Genomic DNA, 23674 nt, shown 5'->3' with positions numbered 1-23674 from the left:
CACTCAAATTGTTGTCATCTCTAAAACATTTTAGACCCTACCTTAGTCATTTGCTGATAATTCCTAAGAGTAACGATTTATAAGGCCCTACACAGGTTTGAAAATCAACCTAAATCCAAGATATTCACACACTTTATTCAATCATAATTTATAAAGTGCCAAGTGTAAGCCAATAGCTATGCCAGGTGCTTGCAAAAAAGATAAATGAAACATAGTTCTCACAATCTAGTGAGAGAGACAAGAATATAAATAAATAAATGTAACAGTCCTTCTTTATATAACATGCTTTTTCATTTTTTAACGTTTTTATATGTGTTTTGTTAAAAAGGACTAAGAGAATGACTATAACTTTGTGATAGATGCTGTATACAAAGGACCCGAGCACCGTGGGGGCAGAGGAGATACAGACACCCCGTGAGCTTCTCTGGGGGCTCATGCCACCCCCCAGGCTCACAGGTCACTATTTCCTTCACATCAATGTGCCAAACAACACAACTCAAATAGAGAATTCGTATCTGACTCATTCTTGACTATACCCACGTATATTAAGTTTTTAGAGGGCAGCACTGCCTTCTTTAAAAGAGTAGGGTACCCATTTACCATTGCAACAAAAAGAATAAAATATCTAGGAATAAACCTACCTAAGGAGACAAAAGACCTGTTTGCAGAAAATTATAAGACACTGATGAAAGAAATTAAAGATGATACAAATAGATGGAGAGATATACCATGCTCCTGGATTGGAAGAATCAATATTGTCAAAATGACTCTACTACCCAAAGCAATCTACAGATTCAATGCAATCCCTATCAAACTACCACTGGCATTTTTCACAGAACTAGAACAAAAAATTTCAAAATTTGTTTGGAGACACAAAAGACCCCGAATAGCCAAAGCAATCTTGAGAACGAAAAACGGAGCTGGAGGAATCAGGCTCCCTGACTTCAGACTATACTACAAAGCTACAGTAATCAAGACAGCGTGGTACTGGCATAAAAACAGAAAGATAGATCAGTGGATCAGGATAGAAAGCCCAGAGATAAACCCACGCACATATGGCCAACTTATCTTTGATAAAGGAGGCAGGAATGTACAGTGGAGAAAGGACAGCCTCTTCAATAAGTGGTGCTGGGAAAACTGGACAGGGACATGTAAAAGTTTGAGATTAGATCATTCCCTAACACCATACACAAAAATAAGCTCAAAATGGATTAAAGACCTAAATGTAAGGCCAGAAACTATCAAACTCTTAGAGGAAAACATAGGTAGAACACTCTATGACATAAATCACAGCAAGATCCTTTTGGACCCACCTCCTAGAGAAATGGAAATAAAAACACAGATAAATAAATGGGACCTAATGAAACTTCAAAGCTTTTGCACAGCAAAGGAAACCATAAACAAGACCAAAAGACAACCCTCAGAATGGGAGAAAATATTTGCAAATGAAGCAACTGACAAAGGATTAATCTCCAAAATTTATAAACAGCTCATGCAGCTCAATAGCAAAAAAACAAACAACCCAATCCAAAAATGGGCAGAAGACTTAAATAGGCATTTCTCCAAAGAAGATATACAGACTGCCAACAAACACATGAAAGGATGCTCAACATCATTAATCATTAGAGAAATGCAAATCAAAACTACAATGAGATATCATCTCACACCAGTCAGAATGGCCATCATCAAAAAATCTAGAAACAATAAATGCTGGAGAGGGTGTGGAGAAAAGGGAACTCTCTTGCACTGCTGGTGGGAATGTGAATTGGTACAGCCACTATGGAGAACGGTATGGAGGTTCCTTAAAAAACTACAAATAGAACTACCATATGACCCAGCAATCCCACTACTAGGCATATACCCTGAGAAAACCATAATTCAAAAAGAGACATGTACTAAAATGTTCATTGCAGCTCTATTCACAATAGCCCGGAGCTGGAAACAACCTAAGTGTCCATCATCGGATGAATGGATAAAGAAGATGTGGCACATATATACAATGGAATATTACTCAGCCATAAAAAGAAACGAAACTGAGCTATTTATAATGAGGTGGATAGACCTAGAGTCTGTCATACAGAGTGAAGTAAGTCAGAAAGAGAAAGACAAATACCGTATGCTAACACATATATACGGAATTTAAAAAAAAAAACGTCATGAAGGACCTAGGGGTAAAACGGGAATAAAGACACAGACCTACTTGAGAATGGACTTGAGGATATGGGGAGGGGGAAGGGTAAGCTGTGACAAAGCGAAAGAGAGGCATGGACATATATACACTACCAAACGTAAGGTAGATAGATAGTGGGAAGCAGCCGCAGAGCAAAGGGAGATCAGCTCGGTGCTTTGTGACCGCCTGGAGGGGTGGGATGGGGAAGGTGGGAGGGAGGGAGATGCATGAGGGAAGGGATGTGGGAACAGATGTATATGTATGACTGATTCACTTTGTTATAAAGCAGAAACTAATAAAAAGAAAAAAAAATCCAAAAAAAAAAAAAAAAAAAGAGTAGGGTAGTGGGCTTCCCTGGTGGTGCAGTGGTTAAGAATCTGCCTGCCAATGCAGGGGACACGGGTTCAAGCCCTGGTCCGGGAAGATCCCACGTGCCGCGGAACAACTAAGCCCATGCGCCACAACTACTGAGCCTGTGCTCTAGAGCCCGCGAGCCACAACTACTTAGCCCACGTGCCACAACTACTGAAGCCCGTGCGCCTAGAGCCCGTGCTCCGCAACCAGGGAAGCCACTGCAATGAGAAGCCCAGGCACCACAACGAAGAGCAGCCCCCACTCACTGCAACTAGAGAAAGCCCGCGCGCAGCAACAAAGACCCAATGCAGCCATAAATAAATTAAAAAAAAAAAGAGTAGGGTAGCAATTTAGGGTCTTCTTCAGCGGGGCCTCAACTTAAATATACAAATGAAAATAGCTGCTGTCCAGGCATGTCTCAGGCATCACATCCCGGTGTGCAAAAATGCACAGAAGGGACAGATTTTTGAGGGTAGTGGTTTTTCAGTCCAGAAAGCACTTCTGCTTTAATTAGGAAACGTAACTCTGTTGTTGGCACCCTATGTCACTCTTAGTTAGGTTATTCAACCACCTCTAAACACCATGCTGTGAAATCCAGCTTCCAGCTTCCTTCTCTGTATTATTTATGCCCGCCTGATCATTTTAGATTACTCTTGAACGGTAGATTTCTGCTATCTCTCTGTTTCTGCTGATTGGACTACTTTACCCCTGTTCATTCCTCCCTCTCTAGGTGACATTCAGCAATGGTATTCTGTGGGCTTATTAGCATTGGGATTTATTTTTCTAAACGAGTTGAATGTGTTTCCTTTTATCTTCCTGTGTTTCGGCAGCTTTTTTCACAACAGACACGCTTTTCTAGCTCGGCTGTGGTGAGGCACAAGGTGCTGTGCCAGTGAATGAACGTTTCTTTCAGGCAAATTGGAGAGCAGCCACCTGTGCCCCATCGTTCAACCAGGGAGGGGCCCTCTCGGGAACGAGCACCGTCAGTCCCGTGATGCCCTCGGCTTGTCAGCCGTCACTACTTTACAGAAGATGAGAAATCACACTGAATGGCAAGAGGAGCGTGATGGTACTGTGTCTGTAGATGCACACACTCCAGAAAGTGAAACTGACATCTTCCTCTGCACAGAGCTCGACAGACAGCATCACTGTCCACCTCTGGTCCATGCACAGTTCACACGAACCACGACTTACCACCACTCAGAGTTCATAAGAACCACGACTCACCATCCACCCAAAGTTCATACGGACTGTGACTTACCAGCTGTTTTATTCCCAGGGCTCTATTACATAATCTATGAGACAAGCTATACTGATAAAGCCAGGGCTACCTCATACAGTGGCACCAAAGGACTTTATGGGACCAAGGTGGGTGAAACTCTTTTGGGTGAAGTTAGAAGTGTGTCATTAAATGAATGCGTCTTCATTTGACAGCTACTCAGAGTCTAGGGAAGAATCTAAAAACATCCTGAAACTACCTGTTTGTGGCTCCGGCCTCCATTGGACTTCTGCTGGCTCCATGCCTCCTTTTCTTAATCTAATTTGTAAGTCTTTCTCAATTTATATTAAAAACTACTTCTTTCAAGTTTCAGGGATTCTCCAGTGTCCCTGAGTTTTTGATTTAAACAAAAGCTCAGTTTACTACCTTTATAATGTTATATAATTTGATCACATCAGTCTCCAGCCCTTATTTTTTTCCGATAATTTAAACTTTTAATAATATTTAGACAGTATTTTCTCCTCTTTAGATTTAGAGTGAACGCCCGGCTCTGGTTTGCTCGAGCCCCGCGAAGCCTGTGTTACGAGGGCTGTAATCACTGGTGCTGAGGCTGCACCGTGGGATCCTGTAACAGTAAGACGAGAGTTTCGTCGTTTGGTTTGGTCTTTAGCTTAGAAAGGCCATTACTGATATTTTTAGGAAACGATTCCTAGGTCTCTTTCTGGAATAATGGTTCATATGTTATAGTCCATTATCTTAGAAATTACAGTTAATGAGACAGATTTGTTTTCATTTAATATTTCACTGTCCAGAAGACCTTAGCATCATAATTTACAGCTCAGTCAGTCTAATAATGTATTTTGTCATTTGGAGAATTAATACATCATCTTTCAGATTATTTGTTTCCTAATAATCAGGTAATTTAATGCCCAAGGATTTTTGAAGGTCTGGATACATTCTATTCATAACATCAATCAGCAAATGCCTATTGATACATCCTGTGGGAAGATCTCAACACCAGGGGCTGCAGGCAGAGAAAAAGGCACCATATGCTCCCACGTGACGGCTCATCGTAAGTTAGAGGAAACAGACCAAGAAAAGAGCGTTACAACAAAACCAGGTAGACTACATGCGCAAGGTCTGTGCTGGGTTCTCCCACATAAGGAAGGTTTTGCTGGGGAGGGTTGGGAAAGCTTCACCTGGGAAAGGCCATCAACATACCCGCATTTGACTAAAACACACACACACACACACACACACACACACACACAACAAGAACAGAAACTCACTCGTTGTCAGGACTCTTACACTTACATAACAAAATACATTATGGACTCTTTATGCTTCTCTACCTAGAATAGTCCACGTGCTAGAACATCTGTTTTAACAGACAGTCTTCTGGAGGTGATGGGGACAGTGTGACAAAGGACCCTGATCATCCTAAGATCCATCAGTCTATGAATGCTCATGACCTCACCACACAGAATCAACCCCTGCCAGAGGTCTGCTGGTGTTGAGTCTTATTGTAAAGTCGGCGTGCAGAGTCATTACAAGTAATCTCCATCGTATGAAGTTTTGATCCAGAGACCACGACATTCTTTTAGAGGTGTTTGGAAGCAAGTTCAAGTTCTGAGTCTTGATCTGGAGAGAAAGTGAGCTTCCCTGAAGTTCCTATGCAAACCCTTTTCAACTTTCTTCTTGATAGCATTCAAACCATGTAACTTTGGAAATATGTTTTATAATTTAATGACTATAATATAGACTGGATATTGTAATAAACATCATGAAATGTTATGCTTCTACACTTCCTTTCACAGTGGGACACGGAAGCTACCAGCAGCCAGGGTACCCTCGACGGCACAGTCCAGACTGAGGCTGTGCACAGAATGCATCTCTTCAAAGGGAAACATTACAGACAACATTTCTGGTGTCAGGTTGAACAAAATTTGGATGATCTGCTAAACCTCACCTTTAATTTGTTATATTACTGTTGTTTTACTATTTGATCAGGATATTTGAAAAAATTCTTAATCGGGAGAAATTATGATTTCTTGACTAGCAGGTGGTCGCTGGAGGGTTCACTAGGGAACTGCCAGCCTGTGAGTCTGAACCTGAAATAGCGCCGAGGTCATTTCTTAAATCCTCTGCCCTAAGACCTTGTGGCTCGACCTCAGGCTCTAACTGTCCTCTGTGCGTTCACCCTCCTCATCTCCAATGCACCGTCCACCTTGTGGGCGAAGTGATCTGGAACCCAAAGGAGATCATGTCGTGACCCATGTGAGACCTCCTTCCTCGGCTCTTGTTTCTTTCAATGACAGTTCTAAGCTCCTTAGCCTGGCGTCAGCGTCCTGGATTCCTCCGTGCTCAGTCTGATCCGGGCCACCTGAGTTTCTCCAGCACTAACACTCTCACCGCTCACCGCTTTGCGTGGTCTTTTCTCTCCATCTGGAATGTCCTTCCACGTCGTCCTGGTAATTTTTTTGTCACTACTGAAATGTTGCTCAGATTCCTCTCCCCAGCAAAAGTGAATGCCTTCTCCTCTGTCTTCACCAAGTTACCCATCTGACCCCTGTGTTGGTATTTCCAGCACTGCTATAAATTACTATCAGTCCTTTGTTCTGTTTACATACTTCATTTCTTACAGGGGTGTGGGCACCTCAAAGGTCAAGTGTCTCCTATTTTTATTTTCATTTTTGATAACTAGCATGGTGTCTGGTGCCCAGAAAACGTTTTGTTAATATGTGAAGAATGAATAAAGCCCTTAATCCATTTTCGATCTTGGACTGTGGCATTATCACTTTTCCATTCGGACACCCCCCTCTTCTGCGTCACCAGCCGCCCCTGTGGGCGTGTGAGCCCCTCCCCACACCCTAGCCAGCAGGTTACCTTAGCGACTGTTGTCCAGGAAGGAGGCTTGAAGTCTCCACCGAAGTTTAGAATCGAATCACGTAAAAGGGTAAGAAATTCAATCAAACTGCTGCACAGTTTGTCAGGAAAAAAACCTGACAACCGTGGCACGTGTTCATGAGTTTTATCTACGTTCTGGAAAATGGTCTCCTCCTGACCTAGCCATGACTGAAAAAGCAACATTGTTTCTTAAAACATCACCAGTAAATTTAACAGAGAGATATTAAGTATTTTATAGGAGAAATCCAAGCCAATATAAGGGAAAAAATTGTCTAGCATTAAGTTACCATTTTCCTGAACTTTATTCTTCCCAAAAATATAAGCACTAATTATTTGGGAACAGCCGATATGTTCGCTATATAAAGAATCTAAGCCTGTGCAACCGCCATTAAGCATTGAGGAAACAGGAGAGAAGATCAGTTTTATCCCCCAAACACTTTTTATGAAGATCATTCCTACAATGTTTAATTCAAAATTACTTTCTGCTTAGAGTCAAGATGTATTTCTTGGAGTATTAATATCCTGTGGATCGTCTCACTTTCTGGCATCATCACAAGCTCTCTTTCTATCACAATTCAGTTAATTTCTCTCCTAACCATCCTGCGGCAGGGCCATTATTAAGTGGATGCCGGGGTGGCATGCAGCTCAGGCCAAGTTAACCTTCCTGCTCCCCGAGAGACTGACACGCGGTGATTTACTTCCTGTCACCAGACCCCACATGGGGAGCACCGCACAGTACCTCTCACTACTGCAGCCACAAGTCATGACCTCCACACCGGCCCTCGTGAAATCTACACGTGACCCTCTCCCGTGTGCTCCATACAGAGGGGGACAAGCAACAGCGTCAAGTGTCCATGAAGAAACAGACCATGAAACAAACCCCACAGGAAGCTCATGATGAATACGTGGGAGGTTCAGAGGCTCAGTTCCAGCCAATCCCCCACTTCCTTCCTTCCTTCTTTCCACAGTGTTTATCACGTGCTTCCTCTGTGCCAGGCATCGTTCTAGGTATGAGAGACTTACCGGTGCAAAAACAGACAAAGCCCACGCTCTACTGAACTTTGACTTTTTCTCACTGTACGTTACCTTCAGTCACAAGGTGATCTATTAAATGCCTGCCCTGTTCATGATGTTCAAGAGTGAGCCTCAGCTAATGTCTTAATAATAAAGCCTTCTCTCTCTGATAGGGATGTCCACACTTCACAATGGATAAATATCATAAATATAGCTTTGCTTTAAAATGATAAAAAAAATAACATAACCTCAATACACTTTCGCAAAGAACTCAGGGTAAGGAGTTTGAGGAAATTAAGGTAAGCTGTTCTTAGGAGCTCCAATCTTCCTAACTTAAAAGTAGTGACTCAGAGACTGTCTGTGGGAGACCCACCCGTTTGTGCGGCTCCCGCCTCAGCCCTGGCGCAGGAACAAGGAACTGCATGAAGGAAACCGTCACCTCAGGCAACGCCTGCCCCGCCCCATGCAGACTGTGTCCTCCTCCTCCTGTTTGAGGAAAAAGGGTAACTAAGGCCGTCAATCATCGTCCAAGAGACTGACGCTCTTAGGAAGACCCCTCTGTTCCGAACAGAAAGAAGACTTACTGTGAAAAAAGAAAAGATTTCCAGCGATAATGACCAGCACTGGAATAATCACTAGGGAACTTGTGAGAGGTCCATCCCCTTTGGGAACGAGCAGCTTTGTTCTCTATGCAACCTGGACGGTCAAGCACAGAAACCACATGTATGAAGCCAAGGCTGACTTGGTGTGGCACGGCTAGTTTGCCTTTGGACATACTTGCAACACTGTCTCAAAATTCTAGTTTCTCTGCGGATGATTGTATTGATATTTCTACTCACAGCCTTGGCTCAATCAGGCGATGGCTCTGACAGGGTAGACGGAGGTCATCAGGTCCATCGTGGTTTCCGGCTTCCCACCTGAAGCCCACTTCAAGCTCCTGTCCACATGGCCCCTGGATGCAAAATCACTGCAGTAAATAAGCATCAAAGCTCCACACACCCTAAGGTCTCTCTGTATTTCCAGTTCTCTAGTGAGTTACACAGCGTGTTGCTCTTGACTTCCTTATTGATGTGGACAAAAATCTTGCTTTTGAGTGTATTTATATATTTGTGTGTGTGTGTGTGTGTGTGTGTGTCTTCTAAGGGGAAGGAAGGTGGATTCAGACAGGAGTCGTTCTAGCATTTGCTCAATCTAACTCCTGATCCAAAGTCTTGAAAGAAGTTTTTAATTGTCTGAATCCCGGCAGGTTTTGAGCACCTGGGGTCAGGATCCATGTTTTCTTGGCTATTTGCAGCATGTTGCCAATAAGCATGGATATTTACTGAATGAACGAATACTTGAATATTTTTGAGTAGTCTTTCTTCCCAAAATATGAACACACAAGTAATATTCAGTCTTCTTTCCCTGAAGCTTACTGACAGGAATTAAAAATGCAAGCAGATTTAAATGATAACATACCAAGATGGACGCAGTAAAGGATGAGAAGTAACTCAAGAAAACTGAAAATACAACGTCTAAAGCAAAACTTGATTTCTGGATTCAAAGCAACTGTCAAGTGCATGTCCCAGTAAAGGAGAAATTCTACACTTATAAGTGTCTGTGGTTTCACATCCAATGAGAAGATATGTCATCACCTGAGTTAATGACCTAGGCCAGAAAATCACTGCCATACACAAACGTTAATTTAAACACACACACTATTTCAAGGAGAATTTAGCAAAGAAATTATAGAAATTTACTGTTAAAAAAGGAGAAAGGTTCTTATTTATGATTCTGAATGGGTTGTCCTGCAAGGTAAATTCTCAAGAATTGGGACCTACAGTGCTTCAAATTCTCTGGCAGCTTTATCGCCAAGCTTTACCAAGACTGGACTGGTATTAGTTTGGGAATCTCCTCTTCCAATTAGTGAAAGTAGAGAGATGGGGAGTACATTTCTTCCATTTAATACTAACACTTCTTATAGATTTGGGGGCCAAATAATCAACAAATATTTACTTTGCAGCTACAGTGTGAAAAGCTTTATGTTACTCATTATGAAGTATGTATGGCATTGTATAAGACATAGCTTATGGCCTCAAGAAAAGGAAACTCTGCCCTCATGGACTAACATACCAGCAACAATGGGAGTGTCATCAGGCACACATGGATATACGGGGACACAAGACTTCTGAAAGAGTGTTGAAAGCAGAAGTATTTTGTGACCGGAATATTTTATATCTCCATAAACCACATACTTATCCATTAATTTATTCTGTCCCAGGTACAGAGCTACAGAGGTTACTAAAGCAAAATTCCTGAATTTTCCAGGTGCACAACCCAATAGAAGGGAGAACCATTGACTGCCTAAAGTCTACAAAACGTAGCAGGATGATAACATTTAGAATCCTGAGAGGCAGAAGAGAGAAGAGTCGTTAGATCTATATGAATGAGGGTCATGTGGTCAGCAAATGTTTCATAAAGGATGAAGTATTTCAATAGCAGGACAGACATGAAACCATCCATGCATCAGACTGAAGCAGAGACCGTCAGATGTGGAGTGTGATTGTCCCTCTGAGTCTGACACCCCAGCAGAGAGACCAGCATACTAACAAGAGTCTAAAGTGGGCCTCTGGGGAATCCCAAGTCTACACTGGGGAAAAGGGCCTGACCGAGATGCACGTCCTTACGCTTTGAGACGGGCAGGATTGAGCCGTATAATGGTTTGCTAAATATCCACTGGATGATCGGTACCCCACGGATCTAATTTGCTCACATTCTTGCATCCTTGCACAGATGTCCACCCCTTTACCTTTTCACTCCTGCAATTACTGGGACCTTTCTGGGAGAGACTGACCTTTGCCTGTCCACACACACACACACACACACACACACACACACACACACACACACACACACACACACACACACACACACCTAGGTTAACAGACAAGAACAGTGAAGACAGCTGGACATGTTTTATGAAAAGTCTGGAGGTATATTCTTTTTCCAAAGCTTCAAAGATCACCAAACATACAAGACATACACGTGAGCCCCAAAATGGACTCAAATACACTGCCGTCTTCCTGGACCATGGAAATTCTAATTCGAGAGCATCTTTGAGTGATATTCCTTAATCAACATTGTGTTAGACTCACAATTTGAGGACTGAATCAGAAAACACATTAATTTTATGTGGTGTATGGGAAATGCCACTTGTGGGATATTTAACCATTGCACACATGGACCCCAATAACCTACTGGAACTTTTTTTTCATCTGCATCAGTTTCTTATCAATAATAAGTGAAACAGACGATTACCTTTGTCACAGAAGGTTTCATGCTCAAAATTATTATCCAGTTTCAGGTATGTTAGCCTCAAATAAAAGAAAAACAAAACTTTATTCTAATATGTATACAAACGGGAAAAGGGGGTTTCTGGAGTGACAGGCACCATTCCAGCTGGTGCCCAGGCCCTACTGGGGGGATCCTGTTCTCATCCTCACCCAACAGCTCATTCCAGGATCTGAGACATGGAAGCTCATCAGTCAATATGTGCTGATTTTTATTGTAAAAAACCACAAGGTAATTAAAAATTAAAATATTACTGAGTTTATAATTGGTAAATATTAAGGTGGGTGTATTTTGTAAGAGAACAAACATTATGCATTTAATGTTATTTAACAATATACATTGGAATACATTAATCCATCAAACCCTCAAAAGTCAATAATATATATATCACAACCTTTGAGGAGTTAAAATGATTTTTACATATGCATTTAAAAAATCCTAATATTTATTCTTTAGGTTAATTCTTAAATATTTTAGGCTGCTGTTTTTATGTAACTAGTGTTTACTGATTCTACATAGGCTTACTTTTGTCCACCTCATGTCCCATTTTCTTATTCTCAATTGTTTATTGCTACCCATACATGCTCCAAAATGTTCCACATTAATTTCTTTGATTATATACTTTCTCAAAATTGGTATGCGTCCTCCACTAATTTCCATCGCTATTTATGCAAATCTAACCATCCTTAAGACACAACAAAACTCCTCCTTCACAAAGTCTTTTCTGATTCCGTCATTAAAATGTGTTCTCACTTCACTAGATCCTCACCAAACTTAATTATGCTTCTTATCACTGCTCACCTCTGTGTGATGGTGGGAGGTGACGTCACATGGCTAGATTTCATTTCATAGTTTCCCATCAGCTTGTGGGATCTCGAGAAGGGTCACTGTACTGGTATCACCGTAACACTGGCACAGTGACATGTACAGAGCAGACAGCTGATGACATACGTATGTATGTATTCCTGGCCTCATTGCAAACTATTAAAGAAATATTTCACCAAATTGTTTAACTTACTTGAACTGAGTTGAGGATAAAATTATTCAGAAACAATAGCCTGCTCTCTGAGGGCAACTGCAATTGGCTTTACAAATGCCCTAAAATTTAAAATGTTCGTGAATTAAATTATGTTTTAATAGGCTACTTGAGGTTCATATTTTGATAATTTTTTCTACAAAAATCTGTATTTTTCTACAAAAATCTATATTTTGTGTGTACAATGAATAGTTAATTTGCTCACCGTAGATACAAACACAGTCATAACACATGTGCTGAAAAGCTGTAGAAAATTAAAACAACTCAAAAGCCCATACCCGTGAAACACTATAACCACAATTCCAAAAAGCGCCAACAGAAATGAAAGCATTAGTCAGCTAATGCATTTTGAATGCTATGGAAGAATATAGTCACTACAAATACATAGTAATAACTTACACCAAATTTAATCCACGAGTTTGCTAAATTTTAATCATCGACATAGTACATTTTGGTCCATGTTAGCATTTTAATGCCAACACAGATATCAATTTCTTACAGAAATGTGTAAATTGTGTGTTTTCATTTATATTTCCATAGACAAAGGCTGCTTTTTCCAGTAGCTCTTTACTGGAAGAAGTCTGGGGTGCATCGAATTACATGAGGTTCTCCAGGCACTTCACATGTTGTGTTCAAATTAAGAAAGTTTTATTTTAATGGGTTAGCTAGTTCTCTGATAGTAGTCTGGTTAAAATGGTAAGCAGACAGGATAAAATCGTAAGACAAAACTGGTATATATCTATTATAAGTGAGAAACCATGGTGAGAACATTGGCATGATTATATGTTTTAAAAAGAGCTCATCCAAACACTTATTTTTATCCAGGATCCTGAGGAGAAACCTGTCCAGATCTAACCATAAGGGGTCACACAGTGGGCCTCTGTGTGGATCATACTGCCACCCAGGGCTCTTGTATGACTAAGAACACTGACCATACTTATGGGTGGAAAGAAGCCACCATGGTACTGTAAGGAGAAGACAGTCAAAACCTATCGATAAAATATTTCCAATTTTATCACTTGCATACACTCACAGACATTCATCATCGAAGACATGTACTGGAGTATTTTTCAACTTCTGCAGTTGTTTACTAAATGTTGAGATGTTTTCTGGAAAGTGCGCCTGCACTACCACCAGAAGAGTCAGAGTCCACACTGAACAACAGCCTCCCCCTGCATCATTACCCATCGATAGGCACGTGTGCCTGGTGACTTTCCTCCAGTTTCAGAGTTCCACACAGTCATGGCATTGACCACAGACATCTTCACATAGAGTAAAAGGACACCACATCTATGGCATATTTGATTCTTAAAGCTTCCTCTTCTGTTTTCTTAGCATATAGTTCATCTTGGTTTTCGTTCAACTATTTATTCTCAACTAAAGTCTGTTGCTCAAACCGTTGATCCTGCACCTTCCTGCTCATCACCTGGACCGTCAGCTGTGCATCTTCCATCCCCCTGCATCCAGCTCATCCTCCCCACCCTGCACAGCTCAGCCTCTGCTCTCTCTCCAGACATTACTGCCACCAGCCCTCAGTATATCTGTGTGTGTGTGTGTGTGTGTGTCTGTGTGTGGTACGGGGTGCTCCATGGTCTTTTGAAAGAGCTTTCTATGCTACTTAATTATAGTGATGTAAAGAACTGTCACACGGAATCATTATTTTAACTTAATGAAGTCTTTCTTTTAGGAAATAGGTCTATACAAATAAGGTGAGGATGTTGTAATATAAATGAGTAATACATCATTCAAGGGAAGCAGTGTTGAAATTATTTGGATTTTTAGATGACCTCAGAAACTAGACAGTATCTGATCTTGGAGACTTAGGCACAATCAGGTATCTCCCTGCGTAGATATCTATTTAACCTGTTTAAGTTAACTGACTAGAATCAAAAGATTCTAGCTTGCAGGGTCTCTACACCACCAAAGCCAAACATCTAAAGCAACATATATTCTGAAATCCTTTTAAAAAGAAGACAAGTCAAATTAACTCAAATTTTTATGTAGGTAAATGGAGCACATAATAATGATTTATTTAACTAAGCAAGACTGCTCTGTAGTAAGAAAGAATTCCTATTGTTTCCAATTCAATTTAGCTATTAGCCCTTAAGATGGCTACTCTGCTTCCAGTGAGGACTCAGGCTGCCCATCTTCTTTTGGTCCAGCGCGTTATCTCTGAAGGCGGGATGCTGAGAAGCTAATTTAAACGTGATGTGTACCTACTGACACCCTTATCCCCAAGGGGAGCTTACTGGGATTGGTATAATACTGAATGCAGGTAATTTTATACCCTTCCTTGTATCTGCCTTGTGTCACCCTTCTTGTATTTCACATTCACCTTCCTGTGTTTGTATCTGTCTGTGTTCTTACAACACCCCCTGTACCTTTTCCCCCCACAAGAACACAATTTACCGACAGAAAAGTATCAAAACAATTATAAATGTCTAAAATTTTGAGAAATAACTACTTCTCCAGCAAACATGCCAAGTGGTATGAAATATCTAAGTTTTGTCCCCCGTATTCTTAGAAATATAATAATTATTAAGGAAAAATTGAAATGTGTATCTCAGTATTCTAACCCCAAATAATGTCATTAAAATGTCATCTCTAGAACACATTTTCCTAAACTTTATGATTATAAATCTGAAATACTAAAATTCTAATGAAAAATTTTACTTTAAAAGGTAACAAGCCATAAAGAAAAGTCAGAATTTTACAGTGATGGTTTTTTACTAACAATGACAACTTATGATGTCTCTTTTTGAATATCACAATATATTTGAGGGTTTAAGATGTATCTTCTTCCTAAGGAAATGTCTGTAAAACTGTTCAATTAGGCTTGTAAATTTGGATACTGGTGACACTCAGCTGGAAAGTGTGCACTAAAACTCCATAAATCCTTTTGCTTTCTTGAATGCTTTTATTCCTGCATTCTTCCTCAGTTTAGTTAATGTGAATTATTGATCTTTCATCCATCTGCCAGTGCATTTCTATAGCAACTATCTCCCGTGCTTAGTGTTTCAGGAAAGGTGTTAGATTAGTGAATTTCCACCCCTTTGCTCTAGTCCAGGTGTGCAAGTTGAATGCAGCCCTGCAGAGTAGGGTGTGGTCTTGTCCCGTCCTTACTTATCGGGCACTGAGGGAAAATGTGTAGCCTTCCACAGGGCACTTGTGACAACGTGTGTCATCAAGGGATCCCCTAGGGCATCCACAGATTTTTTTCTGGAGTTGAATGACACCATCCTCAAGGTTAGAGGGGCCTCGCATACCACCGTCACCATGGTTACGAGTCACTGAGAGGGCCGCTGATGGGCAGCATCGGAGGCAGGACTGACTGAGCACCTTGTGGAACAGCCACACGGCTAGAGCTGAGGACTGTCCGGTAACAGCACCTGCTGCGTGAGGCTGAGAGGTAATAAGGTGGCATTTATTCTGAGTCAATCCACGGCACCTCATCATTGCTCAGTGGGTGTCAGCTGTTTTTATTTTTTTTGGTTTTGTTTTGTTTTTAGTTTATTTTTATTGTTTTGCTTATGATTTCAATCATCTGTTGATATGCATTTTTAACTTTTTATTTTATATCGGAGTACAGTTGATTTACAATGTTGTGTTAGTCTCAGGTGCACAGCGAAGTGGTTCAATTATACATATACATGTATCTATTATTTTTCAAATTCTTTTCCCACATAGGTTGTTACAGATTACGTCTGACTTCCTTCTGTAACTCCAGACCCTTCTTGTCTTCCTCAGTCTAAAGTCCTGTGAAAACTAGACAACTCCTGGCGGTCTAGCTGCTTACAGACAGGTCGAAGACATTAACATGGAGAATTCAATACACACGCATTAGCAAAACCATAAAGGAGACTTGGATGCTCTCACCCAGGGAGTTACTGGTAGGAGGATGACCTCCGGCTCTAGAATGAAGACACTACGAGGAAAGGACAGCTTTCTGGTGCTTCTAAAAATCACACGTGACAAGTAATGGTTATTAAAACATTTAAGGGTGGGTCTGAGATCTTAGTTATTATAAACTCTTGTCAGTGATCGTGCTCTGATTTACATTCAACTAATTTCCATTAGGAATTTCAGCACCAGTTATCAGCTTCTTGCTTTCGTGGCTCCTGTCCGCTAGGAGTGAGCTGGAGGCTCAAGATATAGAAATGCTAACACAGCCACTGCCCCAAAGGGCTCACAGTCAAAGGAGGGCAGCTCTTAAATGGGCACAATGGTTAAATGTGGGGAGGCCGTGAGCTTGCTGCGGGCTTACCCAAGAGGCTTCGTGAAGAGGGGTTACTACACGTCTTGAGATGCCTTTAGTTTGCCAGGATGCTGAGGGGTCAAGGGCGTTCTTGGCACTGGATTTTGAAAAGGTGCAGACGTATATCACAACAACCTGCTTTCGAGAATCTGTAACTAGTCTGAAGTTACTGGAAAGGACAGTGGAGAGAGAACCAGCAGAAGCTGCGTTGTGACTCTGCGTAAGGCACTGAGAGATCTTCAGCAAAAGAGAAGAACTGAAGGAAGGAGAAAACATGAATGGCGCAAGGGGTGAGATGTCAAGACATTTAAAAAAAATGAGAGTGTCCGAAAATAAAGCAGCATAAACAAATGACAAAATGGAGTCTGCTAAAGACAAAACACGTAGGCAGCAGTAAGTTTTAATGGTCTAAGGGACTCAGTGCATGGAGTGAGGTCAAGGATGAGGTCCTCGATCCTGGCTTAGCTGATGAGCTAGATTACCCTAACCCGAAGCCTACCTCATCCTAACAGTGATGGCCAATCGCCAAAATGATGAAGCATTGGTGGAAGATGATGTTACACGATGGATACAAATGTGGAGGCTGAGCCTTTCTTTGCTGCTGCAAACCTTGCTGTGAAGAACCGCCTCAAATCCTCTCACTTAGGCACCAAGTTACCCTCAGGCTAATCTTGTGCCTCACATCTTCATATTGTCAGGGGTCCCCTCTGAGCACAGACATCTGCTGCTTTTCTAACCCACCTGCTTTTAAAGCCATATGAGGTAGAGATACAGATCCCCGGTTAAATGTCTCGTGTAGTTTTACCACTGTGGCCTGGATCCCCACACCTCAACACCGGTGGGTTATCCAACTTCAATGTAAATGTCTAGCCTCGTTTCCAACCTCTTCCTTCGTGCTCAGTCAGAAATAAACTCCTGAACTTCTCCAAACAAAATATGTTCATTGTTAATCCATGGTTATACACATACCATTTCTAGCCTGGTAGTATCTAAAGTTCTTTTCATTTTATTATTAGATATTCATTAATTAGATATTCATATAATATTAGATATTCATTAATTCATTCATTAAATGTTTCTCCTTTGAAGTTTTGTAAATACTTCAAGGAAGGGTATTTACAAAACTTCAAAGGAGAAACATTTTTGGACAGAATCTTTTCTCTCTTAAATGCTATCATTATCAGAATGGAATCTGAAATACATTTTACGCATCTGCACTTGTTTTTCAAAATCTGGTGGAAACTTCATGGTACTCAGTAAGGTTTACTCGGAATTGGACGAAAGCGTAATATTTTAAAATTACGTTGAAATAATACAATGTTGGGCGTGTCCCTTCAGTAGCATATTTTATTTGTTTCAGTAACATGTCAATTTTGGAAAACTTCTCTGTAATAGCTGTGAAAACCCCACTACCGCTCCAGGTGAACCATGGAACTACCCTCTGGAGCCAAGGCAGGAAGCCAACTTCACAGCCCAGTATTCAGCTCTCCTGCCGCGGTAGACAGAAACATGCACCGCCACCCCCAACAAGACGCCCATGCCCTAAACCGCAGAATTCAGGATTGTTACTTCACATGGCAGTAAGACGCTTGGCATGTGTGACTAAGTTGAATATATTATTTTGGAGTGTCCTGGTAGCCACGTTGTAAGCACAAGGGTCTTTGCAAGAAGGAGGCAAGAAAGTTAGAGTTTAAAAAGATGTGACAGTGGAAGCAGAGGTGAGGGTGTGAAGATGCTGCCGTGCTGCTCTGGAGAGAGGAGGGGTCGCGGGCTAAGACATGCAGGAAAAGGCAGGACGCAGACCCCCAGAGTGTCCAGAGGGAACAAACACTGCCCTGCAAACTCCCCGAACTGAAGACTCTGGAAGATATTAAATGCGCGCTGTGTTAACCCACACCGTGGTGGTTTTGACAGCAGCAGTAATAAGCTAACACATCTGCGTTTGGTGGGTAAAGGCAGGCTGCTTCCCTTTCATCAAAGACCTTCTCATCAGCAAGGTGTAACTTCCTAACACTCGGCAAGACCGAGACTGACAACCAAGCCAAGCTTGTATTGGTCTGTCCCAAGAGCTGTAAGCACAAAGTGATATAATTTATCTGGTCTATGGATTAATAATATTTTGGCATTCACCATTTAAAAATGAAACAGAAACCACAATCCACTTCAACTGTGTTAGGAATTTAAATCAAATTATATAATGAGACAAATGGGACCAACTAGTCAATTAAAACAATTGGTTAGAATATAAAAATGATTAGGCCTATATCATAAATATAATCCCCTAAGGCCAATGCAGCAATGTTCTATGCACATAGCTAATTCTATCCCATACCTGATGCAAAGGTGTCTGTTGGTCGTAACACACACAAGGACAATAAGAGTCACGACACTTGGATTCTTTTTCTATCATCATCGATACAATGAAAATGTTAGACAAGATATCTTGCTAACTTTAAAGTTTACATTTTGGATTCTTCAATAGTGATAGCTCAAAAAAAATAGTGATAGCTCAAGCAATTTGGGGATAGTGGCAAAATGTTCTACATAAAAGCTGTACACCTGAAACTAACACAACATTGTTAATCAACTATACTCCAATATAAAATAAAAATTGTAAATAAAATAAAAGACATATAACATTTAAAAAGATATAAATATAAGCAATCTTACATTTTCTTCAAGGATCACAGTGTATAAAAGGTGGAGGGTACACAGGTTTGATGCACTTGATATCCAGCTGCCAAAATACTGAAATTAGGGGACAGAAATCCCCCATTTCTATCCCTAATTCTAGTGACTCCTTTTATGGGAGCTAACTCCATGCATGTCAGACATTTCATATACGTTTTCTAAACTGTCATTACAATTTTACTTAATGGACATATCATTATATTTTTGTACAGACTGGAAACAATTTACCCAGAATTACAGGGAAAGGGATCAAATACAGATTTGTTTGATAATAAAGCTTGCATTTTTTTTATGCCCTCACTTTCTCTGCTCACTTTGTCATCAAGGAAAAAGGGACTCTTCCCTTGGGCCACCACTGTTCTTGTATAACCCATCCCAGACCAACCAACCAATCTCTCTCCACTACCATCTCTCCGGTGTGTAAGGAGTCATGTTCTGTTTGGTGGTTTCTCTCCATAGCCTGGAATATTGTCTGCTATAGTACATTTAATAATTTTGAATAAGTGAACGAATGGGTTCCTTCATTCTGTGTAAACTCTCTAAGATTTAGTTAATTTTCTGCAATATTTTAATTTCTATCAGAAACTCAGGAGAATGAGTGAAAATCAACATGTTTATCTTTTAGTGACTTAAGTAAGAAAAAAATATTTGGCATTCTTACGGTAAAGCTAGACTGATACAGGCAAAATAACATTTCAGAGGTTTTGCATCCCTGGACATGATGGAAGGTGGGGGGGACAAAGGAATGAGTGACTATTGTGTTTAATCACTAAAATACTTGATTTTTTCACAATGGTTAATCCCCTGCTCTTCCTTTTGCTTTTCCTTAGATCCATCCACCTAGGTGGGTCCTACAGGAAATGCATTCAGGCACAGCGTAATACACTCCAATATTTAGGTGACCCACTTTAGGGTTCATATTATCACTTCTAGCATGCAAGACTGGTCTTGGGTGAAATGCAAGGAAATAGTTTGTCTTTGGTTTTCCCTCTCTGCATTCTATGTCCCTTCTGGCAAGATTTTGTCTAACCCACCTTTCATGGTGGTATTCTGCCAGAAAGACATTTTATCTCCTTTAGCGAACCCATCAAAAGCCTAGAAAACCCTAAAAGTCTAAAAAATGCTGAAATTCCTTCATTATCTGTCATGACATTCAAACCTCTCCGAGGCCAGAAGTCAAAAAAGGGTCTGAAAGGGAAAATGATATCAGAAATAGATCACCCTGACAGGAATTGCTCCATTAAGTCTCTCGATTGCTGCAGGAAGGCCTAGGATCTGTGAACCCCACTTAGTCCTAGAGAAGCAAGAGCTAGAAACCCGGATGGTTAGAAATCCAATGCGCCCTCTCACAGAAAATAGATCACGGCCCTTCTGATTTTACTTCCTACACACACTTATTCAAAATCACGTACGATTAATTGAGCCAGGACGTCCGTGTAAGGAAGGGGTTTTGCAAAACTCTGGCTATTGGTTGCCATGCCATCACCCTTGTTTCAGATTTAATTCACCCACTTGGACCCCACCGTGTCATTACACCTCAGCATCTGTGAACTGAGCATCAAATCAGGCCATCTGGCCAGGGCACCAGGACCGCCAAGCTAGGCCTTCCTCCCCAGGTCACTGCACATGTACCCTCGGGTCTCCATGGAGCTGGTGTCAACAAACACTGCTTACGGCACTTCTCACTTGTCTTACACACCACCCCCAAGACAATTTTATCATAAGTAGATTTTCAACAAAACTAAGCAGTTACACGTATAACCAAATGCTTTCATTTAGCACGTCAATAATTTCTGTGTAAGATTTGGAAAGGTCATGGGTGAAGACAATGATATCTGAGATTTTCTTTGTGGAAATGTATTTCATAAAAGATTAAATATTTTAATGGCAACTAAACTATTCAGATTTTACTTTTTGTCAGGTTTATCTCAAGTTGCAATTATTCAGTAATTTTATTTTTTCCAATAAACTGATTCTGAAAAAATTTAAATCTTATACTTTAAATATCTTAGACCTGTAGTAATTTTTTTCTTTATAACAGATAATGTGTGTTTTCTATCTCTATCTTCTGTGATAAGATTAACTAGATTTGTTTTAAAATTTTATTTTTTCATCACTTAAGCTTTTGTCCTTGTTGATTTACTTTATTGTATGTTTACTTTTTAATCAATTATGCCTCTTTTGTTAATATTTTCTTTTTTGGGGGGAGATTGATATGCCACTTTTTCTATGTGTTTGAAATATAAGAATAAACCGTTGGCATCTATTTTTTCCCCAATATGTATGACAGATTTCCCTTTGAGTATATTTTGCTGAATTCCAGATGTTTTGATTGCTTTCATTTATTATTTAAATGAAAATATAATGTATATTTTCTTTTGTATTTCTTTCCTTTAACCTCTATATTAGTTACAAGTATTTTAATTAATTTCCAGGCAGTTATGGACTATCTAGTTATTGTTATTTAAGTAATTTCTAGCTTAATTTCAGTGAAGTCAGTATACATATCCTGAATAATTCAAATCCTTTTAAAAATCATCCAGGCTTTCTTTGATAATCACTTTGATAAATGTTTTCTGTGCATTTGAAAGAATGTGAATTCTGTCATCATCAGGTAGTATTCTTTATCACCTATATATGCTATGACCTATCTATATATCTATTGGGTCAAGTTTGTTAATTATGCTGTTCAGATTTTCTAAATGCTTACAGAACATTCTTTCTGCTTATTTATCAGCAATTTAGACAGACACAGTGCCTCTCACCATATTTGTAGATTTTCTATTTCTCTTTTTAATTGTGACTAGTTTTGCTTATAGTATTTTGAAATAAAGTTATTTGGTACATACAGATTTAGAAATAAGAGAGTGTCCCAGTATTTTGACACTTTTATTCTTATGACACATCCCTCTTTATCTCTAATAAGGCTTATTCCCTGAAAGACAATATTGTCTGATGCCTGTAGAGCTATACCAGATTTCCTTTGGCTAGTGTTTTCAGGGAATGTCAATTTAAAAAAAGCTTCTACTTTTAATCATCCTGTGCCCTTCATTTCATCTTATAGTTCTGCCTGAAGAACCCTCTTGGATATTTCCTGTGTAGTTGTATTTGTGATGTACTCTGTAGTCACTGTACGTCTGATAACGTCATGACATCTTCATATTTGGAGGAAGTTTTCACTGGGTTTAAAGCTCTAGGTTGACAGTTTTTGTTTGTCCATTTGTTCTGTTTTGGGTGCATTGGCATATCCAGTTCATTTCCTTCCAGCTCGCATTGGTCAGTCGCCCTGTATCTCCGTTCAAGGTAATGCTTTTTGTTCTCGAGCTGCTGGGAATCATTTTTCTTCAAATCTGCTCTCTTTGTCTCTAGTTTCTACAGCTCAAAGATGATAGACCTAACTTGGTTTTCTTCATATGTATCCTGTTTGGATTTCACTTAGATATTTAAACCAACAGCAACATCTTTGATAATTTTTGTAAAATTATCAGCCATGGCTCTTCAAATTTTCCTTTTGGCATAATCTCTACTCTCTTTATGAAATTCCAGTTGTACATGTAATCTGACTATGTCACACATGTCTCTTATGCCCTTTCCATTATTTTTTTTTCTTTCCTACTTTTCTGCTTCATTCTGAGTAATTTCTATTGAACTGCATTCTACTTGACCATTCTTTTTAGTGTACAAATTTCTGTGGAGCCTACCAATTGAGGGATTAATTTCTATTTCATCTTTCAGTTCTAGAATATATATTTCATTATTTTAGAAGTCTGATTTTCAGTTTTAATTGCTCCTCTTATGCTCTATTCTCTTAAACATATTAATCCTGGTTATTTAAAGTCCTCGTCTGCTCTCTCTAACATCTGAATCACATCAAGGGTTCTTTTATTTTCTGGGTTTTTTCCCTCTTAGTTATTTATCATTTGTCTTCATCTGTTAAAATACCAAATACTATTTGATTTCATACTGAACATCCTTAATACAAAGTTGTAGAAGCTTCAGATAATGGTACCCTCCATCAGGTAATAAGCACCCCTTCCTCTGCAGCCAGAAATGGCTGGCCACCTTTATCCAATCCGCCAATAGGCTGATCTCAATTGAGACTCAATTGCTGTTTTTGAAAATTTAATCCACCCCCTATTTGCCCCAGATCCTACAGCCCAACAGGACTTTCAATTGAGAGTCTGGAGATTCTTTTTCTTTGTTTGGTTTTCCTACCAATAAAAACATGGGGGAATGGTACTCTGCTTTTCAGTTTTGTTGTTTCCTTTTTATGCGGGTAGCTTCATGTTTGGCAGTTGTCTTCAAGGAAGACTATCTGTGTGCTTAGGTCTCTCAACTATTCAACTGTCCAACTTCGTTAACTCGGGCCCTGACCAACCACCAATTCTCTGATTGCTCCGTCCCCAGTGATAACCTTCTGCCAGGGCCACACCTGACCCCTCAGACACCAGCTCATAATAACGTTCAGTCAATGTTCCAGGTACAAAGCGTATACTCAGGTTCCCTCTCAAAGTGTCTACAATTACTAGCATCTTAATCCCCTTAGAACTTCTTCCTTCTGCACATATCTCTTTACCCCTTAATGCATGATTTTATAACTTATTTGACTTTTCTAACTTTTCTCACTTGCATTATTGAATTGCTATAAAATTATCCAAATCTACCATTATTTTAGCAACAGGCCTTCTCTTACATATA

This window comes from Mesoplodon mirus (assembly GCF_964341445.2).
Source record: "Mesoplodon mirus genome assembly, chromosome: 1".
Taxonomy (NCBI): Eukaryota; Metazoa; Chordata; class Mammalia; order Artiodactyla; family Ziphiidae; genus Mesoplodon; species Mesoplodon mirus.
This window is presented reverse-complemented; position numbering follows the sequence as displayed.